Source organism: Ixodes scapularis, unplaced genomic scaffold, assembly GCF_016920785.2.
Source record: "Ixodes scapularis isolate PalLabHiFi unplaced genomic scaffold, ASM1692078v2 PGA_scaffold9__187_contigs__length_104089568, whole genome shotgun sequence".
Taxonomy (NCBI): domain Eukaryota; kingdom Metazoa; phylum Arthropoda; class Arachnida; order Ixodida; family Ixodidae; genus Ixodes; species Ixodes scapularis.
This window is the reverse complement of record NW_024609884.1, coordinates 86,313,936-86,323,680: the sequence shown is the minus strand read 5'-3', so window position 1 is coordinate 86,323,680 and position 9,745 is coordinate 86,313,936. Positions and strand designations below refer to the sequence as shown.

Genomic DNA, 9,745 nt, shown 5'->3' with positions numbered 1-9,745 from the left:
TGGGACAGTGTCGTGCCGCAAAATGGTGACGACAATCGCCGGTGGCGCGCAGTGATCACATCCGACCGCGAGTTTGACCCCTTCCACTTCCCTCATGACACCACCACGCAGCCAACCCCCCCCCCCTTTTTTTTTTTTTTTGCATTAAAGGGGCGATGCAACAATTTTTGTACTTTCAGTAAATACCGCTTAGAAGTATTCGCGTGAGACACGCGTTAGTTGTTTTCTCCACGCAATAACAGTTGCTGAAAAAAAAAAAAACTAAAAAACGGGCAGCGTTCACCCCCCTCAACTCGCAGCCAGAACAAACGGCCACATGATCTGGAGCCATTGTATGCCGGCAATGTTTATCATAGTCACGCACTGGGGTTGACAGAGCACAGGGAAGGCGCCGAGTTCCACTGGATTGGGAAGTTATAGAATAGGGGTCCCAACGTTAGGGGGCCCCTGAAAAAATAGAGACTCACCATTGAGTATGCCTCGAGCCCATTTTGGGTTAGCGTCAATGTTGGCGGTAATGCGTAACAAGTAACGGCGTTACCGGTAACGCCTTACTTTTTTCACTAACCTGGTACCGTACTCGTCACTATTTCTTTCGAAACAGTAACAAATAGTGTACTTAACGTGATTTATTTCGAGTAAAGGTTAACATAGTTACGTTACTCTCGTTACTTTTTCCCAAGACAAAGCAAATTACACTTACATCTTTCTCGTGTTTCTGGGCACTCGTTGCACTCATTGTACATAACTTCAAGATGTTTCTTCTCTTTTCCCTACGTAAACACTCCTACTTTAGAAAAATACCAACGCCCACACTACCCACGTCCTTTATCCCAGTGTCGAAAAACGCCGACATCGGCAGAAAGGGTGGATAGATGCCATCCGATGTCAACTCCTGATCTCCCGACGGGACGATGATCCGGCTTCGTTCTACAAGACGCCAGAAATGCCCTGTTGGCGTATTGGCTGAACATGCTTAAAATGCGCCCAAATAGAAAGGAACAGAGGAGAGGGAAGGTACAAGCGCAAACTCACAACTCGATGTATTGAAGGGAGAAAAAAGAACAGCCCGCACAATCAGCTCGGGCCGAGGCCACAGTGGCACGGGGGCAACCGAGCACGCGGAGGACACACGTCAGCCAGACTCATACGATTGCAGAAAGACGATTTCCTTGTCGGTTATGGGGTATCCACACGAAGGAGAAATCCGCTCCTTTCCTCCGCGGAGCGCGCATCACGTGAGACATAAGTCATCCCTTTTTGACGCCTCGCGGCGTCGTTCTCCCGTTCTCCTCCGTGGCGGAGGCGCGGAGGCTTCGTGCTTAGGGAGCCTACATACTCGCCGACTCCGTCGGAGTCGGCGAGTATGTAGGCTTCCTATCCGTGCTGTCAGCACGAAAGCTCCGCAGGTGCACGCGGCGGAGTCGGGGACGGAGTTTCCCGGGTTGTTGACGTCACGACATCCGTCCGCGGAGTTCTCCTTCGTGTGGATACCCCTTTATAGCCGATTCACACGACGGACCAAATCGCGATTTTCGTCGGCGGACCGTGTACCACGTGACCGGTACGTCACCGATTCCTGCGATCCGCGCCTCGTCCGCGGAGGCGCGGCGCAGAGTAAGGACAAAGACCAAGAGCATTTATTAGAGCACTCTTAGGGACACTGACACCCCCCAAAAAAAATTTTTAATTTTTTGCCAGGCGCTTCATTATGGTGTCGGAGGACTACCCAATTAATATTTTACAACAGAGTAGCGTATTTTATTAATAAAGCCAAAAGACGCAACTGCTCGAAACCGAAACCGAAACCCGACGGAGGTCGGAGAAGTGGAGAGAAGAGAGTGAGTGGCGGAAGTCCGAAACAGAAGTGGCATTGTGCGACAGAGTTTCCGAAAGGTCAACGGGATCGGGACCAATGGCTGGCTGCAATTCCTGTAGACCATTAACGGGCACCTCGGAAAGCGGACGCTACCTGATTTATATGCTCCTTGCATTTTGTGGAAAGTGATTACATTGAGTTCGCAGGTGTCAAAAAGGAAATCCCATACCATTTAATTCAGCGACGTGTCGTCCACAACATTTGTGTCTTATCTTTTTTTTTTGTTGCTTTCTTTAGTAATAATTGTAAAAAAAAAAAAAAAAGAAATGTAGACATCGGAAAATATTTGGAAAAAAAAAAAAAAAAAAAAGGTTTCACGGGGGATCGAACCCGGTCCTACCGCGTGTAAAGCGGCCGTCTTTCCCACTGAGCTAGTGGGGCATACCGAAATTGGAGGATCTCTTTCCTTAGTAATAATTCAGCTGATAAACTGTAAGTTGGAAAGTTTGCTGCCGATTTTCCTCTGGCAAAAGCACTCCCGGGTCGAAGTCGGGATGCACCACGCATTGGCGACATTCTCACCTAGTAAAGAAATCGTACGCGTGCATATTCAACTCGAAGTAGACACGTCGTGCTTGACGTTTGCGTGAGCGATGTCTTCAGCCACGAGAAGGGAGCTACGGCTCGGCGACGTCTTCGTGCAAATCGGCTTGGTGGTCGGGCGTGTCGTACGGGATGAATACCAATTCTTTTGACCAGTCCCAAATTTCTCTTTTAAAGGCAGACAAAATTCGCCGGTACCGCGAACGACAGTTCTGAAATAAAGGTCCCACGCCCGTCGTCCGCTGCCATCGCCGTCCCTGCGAGTCCCACGAAACGCGAAACGACGCACTCACAGAATGCTTCCGGTTGCCTGTGGAACGTTTTTTTCAATCAACGTATTTGCAGCTTTTTAGAAGCCACAAAAAATGGGTTTAATATTTTTTTCTATTTTTAATATTGAGCGCGTGCTTTCAGTGACCCACGACTTTGATTAAGTTTGGTGGTCGCATCGATACCTTAGAAAACGGCCCGTGACCGCGGAAAAGAGAGTGAGCGAGACTCCAACCGGCCAGTTCTAGATCGGCGGTTTTCGGGCAGAAAGAAACCGAATTTCGAGCCGCAAATTCTGTTCTGGGTAGTTCAGTTCTCATATGTCACGTACAACTAAAAACCTCGGCGAGCATAAATACCCTGTCAGTGTCCCTTTAAGGGATATCCACACGAAGGAGAAATTCTCCACTTTCCTCCGCGGATCGAGCATCACGTGAGACATACGTCATTCCTTTTTGACGCCTCGTGGCGCGTTCTCCTCCGTGGCGGAGGCGCGGAGGCTTTGTGCTGACAGCACGAAAGCTCCGCAAGTGCACGCGGCGGAGCCGGGGACGGCGTTTCCCGGGTTGTTGACGTCACGACATCCGTCCGCGGAGTTCTCCTTCGTGTGGATACCCCTTTAATGCCACAGAAGGCTGGCTGACATAACGCTCGCCTAGGCGGAGTATACTAAAAGCTTCAAAGCTTTTAACTATGTTCAATCAGTAGACAGTTTTAGTGGACCGTACGCTATACACTCTAAAAAAAAAAGGAGTTGACAAGTGTCGACTCGACTCTTTTTGGAGAGTATCTGAGTTGTCGCAAACCGCACTCTCTATGAAGAGTAACGGTTACTCTTCAACGACAAGAGTCCGTTTAACTCTCCCATGCGAGTGTTCACTTAACTCTTCTATAAAGAGTCACGCCAATACTTTTGCAAGAGTCAGGACTACTCTTTTTATGTGTAAGTGTGAGAGTTAATTTCACTCCTTTGTGTAGAGTAACTATAACTCTATAAAAAGTGTTGTCTAAACTCTTTGACGAGAATTAATATCACTCCTTTGTGTAGAGTGACTATAACTCTATCAAAAGTATTGCCTAAACTCCTTGTTAACGAGTTAAGGATGCTCTCCAGGCAGAGTTACCTGCACTCCTTCATGTAGAGTAACTTCAACTCTATTAGAGTGTTGCCTTAACTCTGTATTCAAGAGTTACGCGTACTCACCAGGAAGAGTTACCTTCACTCCATCGTGTAGAGTAACTACAACTCCATTAGAAGTGTGGCCTAAACTCTGTATTCGAGTTAAACATACTCTCCCTGAAGAGTTGATTTCACTTTTTTGTGTAGAGTAACGAGAACTCCATTAAAAGCGTTGTCTAAACTCTGTAGTAAAGAGTTAAAAAAACTCTCCAGGAGTTGATTTCACTTGTTTGTGCAGAGTAACTACAACTCCTTTAGAAGTGTTGCTTAAACTCCGTATTAAAGAATTAAGCATGCTCTCTAGTAAGAGTTGTGATGACCATTTTGAGGAGAGTAAATATAACTCCATAAGAAGTGTTGCCTACACTTTGTACTGAAGAGTTAAACATGCTCTCTAGCAAGAGTTAATGTCAAATAACAGCACACTAGAGCAGTTTGTGCGACCCCTTTTCAAAGAGTGCTTAACTCTTTAATAGAGTTAATTACTCTCCACAAAGAATTGCATAAAGTACACCCCCGTTAGAAGTGGTGCCTAAACTCTCTATAAAAGAATTAAACACGCTCTCCAGGAAGGGGTCACACAAACTCTGCTTAATTATACTGTTATATGTTGTTTTTGTCGTGTTGTTGGGTGAAATTTAACCCAGTAAAAAGTAACACAAATGCCTGAAAAGAGAATTAAAAGAACATAAGTGTAAAATTGGCTCTTTGTTAATAAAAAGTGTGCTGGGAAAAAAAAAAAAAAAACTCTACTGGCAATTGGCATTCTTAGCCAGTTGAAGTGCAACCACTGTACTTTTCTTTTTGCAATTATTTTATGAATGTCAATACCTCCCTTGATTTCACTGTAATGTGGAATACTTTCGGGCTTATTGCAGGAGTTGTTGCATACAACTAGGGACAACTCTTTTGCAAAGAACAGTAGCCCTAAAATCTAAAAGCGGCTATGTACATGTTCACAAGATGGTTGAATAGGAAATGTGGAACGGCACATAGAGCATGAGCCTGTACAGAGGCTACACGTCTTCATGAAAAGTCAGCATAGAAAGAACAAAAACAGTAGAAAAGAGCTTAATAAACCAAGACTTTAATTTCAGCACATGGCAAAAAAAGCAAAACTGGCACCTAAATACCCTTGGCTAAAAGTTTCTAATTCTGATATCAGATCCAAAGCCAGGACCGACTTTATCTTGTACTTCAAACCAATGAAGTGCCCAATCACTGCGAGTGACCGGCTTGCTTTTTGACGGTAAGATATGTCGTGGACCCAGTGCAACGCAAGAACGAGCGCAGCACCAGCCACAATATCCGTCACCTCAAAGAAGTGGTCCTCCGACACCAGAGTTATGGCACTTGAGTCCTCTTCATCAATGCGCATCACCGGACAGGTCGATCCGTCGTGCTCCTCCTCCTGTGAAGAATGAATGCATAAATGTAAAGTCAGCAATATTAAAAAAGAGTAAACAGCTTGCTAAGTGCCCTTAGTTAATACCAGCGCACTCATTTGCAAAACAATAGACCATTTTCGAAAATCCCAGGAGCCATTCATAGGATATACTTGAATAGTTGTCTGGGACTTGCTTTTTTGCCGATTGAACAAGAGTCCAAACCGAACACTTAGGCAGCACTCATGGCTAGCTCGCTCAGCCTTAACCATCCAAAACCATTAGTACCCCTTCTGACATGAACACCTAAGAGAAAGATAATCCACCATCTCTCTCCCTCTCTCTCTATTTTCTCCTTTGTATGCAATGGCAGCCATAAGTGGTTGCATTCATTTATCGCATCCCCAAGTTAGCACCCCCCAGGCACGTAGCCAGGGGGGAGGCCCGTGGGGCCCAGGCCCCCCTCGAAATCTTCCATTTTGCTGGGACCTCCTCTCCCCCCTCCCCCTCATACAGCATTTTGTCATGGGCGGGCCCCCCCGAAACAAAATCCTGGCTACATGCCTGGCACCCCCTGCCAGTGGCAGGGAATACAGGGTACAAAGGGAGGGGGCAGTTGCCCCCCCCCCCCCCCTTTTCCGTGACATTTGAAACAATTTAGCAGACAATATGGGAGAGGGGGACAGTGTTTAGCTTCCCTGCACATCACCCCTCCACCTTCCAAACGGTAGCAATTCAGCTGGCCTCTGCCCACAGTGGCAAAAGACATAGCTCTATATTTATAGACTTTCCCGAAGGGTAGGATGAATGCAATTTCTTAACATCTGGATTTGTCCAAGTGGAATTGTCAAAATTTTATAGATTAATTAGCGTGAACAATTTATTGTGTTTCAGTGCTGACTGCCGTATATTATAGTTTATTTTACAACTTTACACAAAAAAGCTAGCGAATGCATGTAACATCTCAGTTTGGGGAGACCATTAATTAAATGTAATTTCAGCTCTACAAGGAGCTAATTTGCTATAAAGTACCATTTAACCTTAATAAAAAAAAAAACAATTATACACACTAAATGCACAAATTCTAAGAAAAAAAAAAAAAAATATATATATATATATATATATATAATGGGATTGAGTGAAGATTGACAAGTGCAGCCGTAGTAATATTGAGAACGAAGAGGGGAGAAGGTGATTATTGAATTTATTGCATTAAAGTTAGAAAAAGGGAAAGGGAAAGAGAGCTGGCGAAAAATTGGGCCAGGAGCGGGGATTGAACCCGCAAGGAGCGGGGATTGAACCCGCAACCTTCGCCTGACCGGGGCGACGCCTTAACCGATTAGACCATCCTGGCCACTGGTTTCGGCGGACTCAATTTCTGACCAGCTCTCTGTGTACTGTTTAGTTTCGAATTCGCTTAACTGGGTAGACGACAACCGTTGCTGATTTAAGGCCCGCGCTATTTCCGACATGCGGCAGTGACGTGGCACGTCATCTCAGCTTGCAAATGTCGGAAAGGGCCCGTCTTCCAGGATATCTAGGGAACCACTCCTCCCCATAGGGACAGGCTGCACCGTATATATAATGGGATTGAGTGAAGATTGACAAGTGCAGCCGTAGTAATATTGAGAACGAAGAGGGGAGAAGGTGATTATTGAATTTATTGCATTAAAGTCAGAAAAAGGGAAAGGGAAAGAGAGCCTTTCCCTTTTTCTAACTTTAATGCAATAAATTCAATAATCACCTTCTCCCCTCTTCGTTCTCAATATTACTACGGCTGCACTTGTCAATCTTCACTCAATCCCATTATATATACGGTGCAGCCTGTCCCTATGGGGAGGAGTGGTTCCCTAGATATCCTGGAAGACGGGCCCTTTCCGACATTTGCAAGCTGAGATGACGTGCCACGTCACTGCCGCATGTCGGAAATAGCGCGGGCCTTAAATCAGCAACGGTTGTCGTCTACCCAGTTAAGCGAATTCGAAACTAAACAGTACACAGAGAGCTGGTCAGAAATTGAGTCCGCCGAAACCAGTGGCCAGGATGGTCTAATCGGTTAAGGCGTCGCCCCGGTCAGGCGAAGGTTGCGGGTTCAATCCCCGCTCCTGGCCCAATTTTTCGCCAGCTCTCTTTCCCTTTCCCTTTTTCTAACTTTAATGCAATAAATTCAATAATCACCTTCTCCCCTCTTCGTTCTCAATATTACTACGGCTGCACTTGTCAATCTTCACTCAATCCCATTATATATACGGTGCAGCCTGTCCCTATGGGGAGGAGTGGTTCCCTAGATATCCTGGAAGACGGGCCCTTTCCGACATTTGCAAGCTGAGATGACGTGCCACGTCACTGCCGCATGTCGGAAATAGCGCGGGCCTTAAATCAGCAACGGTTGTCGTCTACCCAGTTAAGCGAATTCGAAACTAAACAGTACACAGAGAGCTGGTCAGAAATTGAGTCCGCCGAAACCAGTGGCCAGGATGGTCTAATCGGTTAAGGCGTCGCCCCGGTCAGGCGAAGGTTGCGGGTTCAATCCCCGCTCCTGGCCCAATTTTTCGCCAGCTCTCTTTCCCTTTCCCTTTTTCTAACTTTAATGCAATAAATTCAATAATCACCTTCTCCCCTCTTCGTTCTCTATATATATATATATATATAAAAGTAGCCCAACCCAAGAACACACAGGTTTTGGTACGCAAGAGTTAAAATAATTGATAAATGAGCCACATGACAAAACAAAGAATGCATTGTGGCGTGCTTAAGCTCCCACCACAACCAACACTACTAGATAGTCAGCAAGCTGTTCATGTGTGCCACTTCATCATGCAGCTAGCTGCACAATAGATGTGGGCTCTAAATTTCTCGTTGCATGTGAATGAACTGGTTGCACCACTCTGAATGGAGGTGCAGCCACATGCACTGCAAAATCGAATTTAGAGCTCTTTTTTTTTCAAATAGTAGGAAGGTGAATCTATAAATTGCTTAGGCCTACTCTCGCAACATCATAGTGACCCTGAACTTTTAATCTAACCTTAAAGGGCCTCTAAAAAAAAAATTATTTTCAGCAGTTTGGTTGGGACGCACGTGTCAAAAAATAAATTTTATGTGAAAAAAAAAAGTTTAGAGCAATATTGACGGCAAAAGATTGATATGAAATTATGCGGGCAAAGTCCATGACATCGCAGAATGGTCATTTGCTCTTTCCACCTCAAAGTGAAGGCGAAGCCGATCCACCTCTCCTCCACACACCCGAATGCCAAGAGAAAAGCAGTTGAAAGGAGGTGACTACTGACTTAATTGCAAGGCACCTCGCACCATCAATATTTCTCTAAAATAATTTTTTTTTTTCGCTTAAAGTTTTTTTAACAACCAGACTTTAAAAAAAAAATTTTTTTTTCTTTTCAGGGGTTTTTAAGAACTGATAATTACAACCTTGTCATTTAAGTTCACGCCTATATTTGTATGTTGATTTAAAAACAAAAAAAATGCTTTAAGGCTTACGGTATTTGCGGCACAGAAATATGTAGTCATAAATGTACCCATATTATTTACAAGTTAAAAATCAAACCGCTGGCCTCCCTCTTCAGCTCACCAGTGTCAAATGTACTACTAAAGTAAGTCAAATAAATACCCTGTTATACGAAAGAACATGACAGTTAAACAGAACATGACATTCGAATGAATCAAGAAATTAAAATAAATCAGTCACATAAAAAAAACTCGCTGAGTAAAGACAATTACTGGCAAAGATATTCAAATATTGCAGTGACGTAACTGACACTCCACTCGCACCCAACATGCCGAATCTTGGCAAATAAGGACTAACTCAACGCTCTGTGGCATTCGGCTTTGGACCTACTGGGAGGACTTTACTACAGCACACATCTACCACCAAGAAGACAGCCATATTTTAACAGCAAAAATGAAATAAACATGACTTCGAACACAAAAATAACCAATCATAACGTCTCTCACGGACTATTAGAATAAAAAGCACTTACAAATAGCGCTTTACAGGGCCTTTTGCCGTGGATTACACGCTGGACTCGTCGGAGATTCCTGGTCCAGAGTTAGACACAATCCAAGCTCATGGAATCCTGACAAAAAAGTACATTCACTGTAAAAAAAAAAAATCCGACAAATTAATAGAAATTGCCACCTGATTTTTGATGCCGGTACAATTACCGTTGTCTTCCATCAAGGTCACAGCATTAACGTGCATGACAGTAATGAGGCCCTGCGGTTTTCCCCGCAACTTGACCCTTAGAAGCAAGGCAGAAAACTATAACTCTCAGTCACTGTACTGCACGTGATGCACGGATACGTGAATTGTTCCGGCATAAAAAATTAGCTGCCATGTTGTTCGTAACTTGCGACGGCTAAAAACCGCAACTCTCAATCACCGAGTTGCACGTGACGCACGACGAAGGGAATCGTTTAAATTAGCTGGTGCGTAGCTCACGCCTTGCAGCAACGGCCAGAGCCTGTTGAACT

At 44.7% G+C, this 9,745-nt stretch overlaps 2 non-coding genes across 2 annotated transcripts; both read left to right on the top strand.

Moving 5' to 3' along the window:
• The first annotated feature begins 7,294 nt into the window (after positions 1-7,294).
• Trnat-ggu lies at positions 7,295-7,368 on the top strand. The gene has a single exon. It is a non-coding gene; the product is annotated as a tRNA-Thr (tRNA).
• Positions 7,369-7,728: 360 nt separating this feature from the next.
• Trnat-ggu lies at positions 7,729-7,802 on the top strand. The gene has a single exon. It is a non-coding gene; the product is annotated as a tRNA-Thr (tRNA).
• Positions 7,803-9,745: the final 1,943 nt, after the last annotated feature.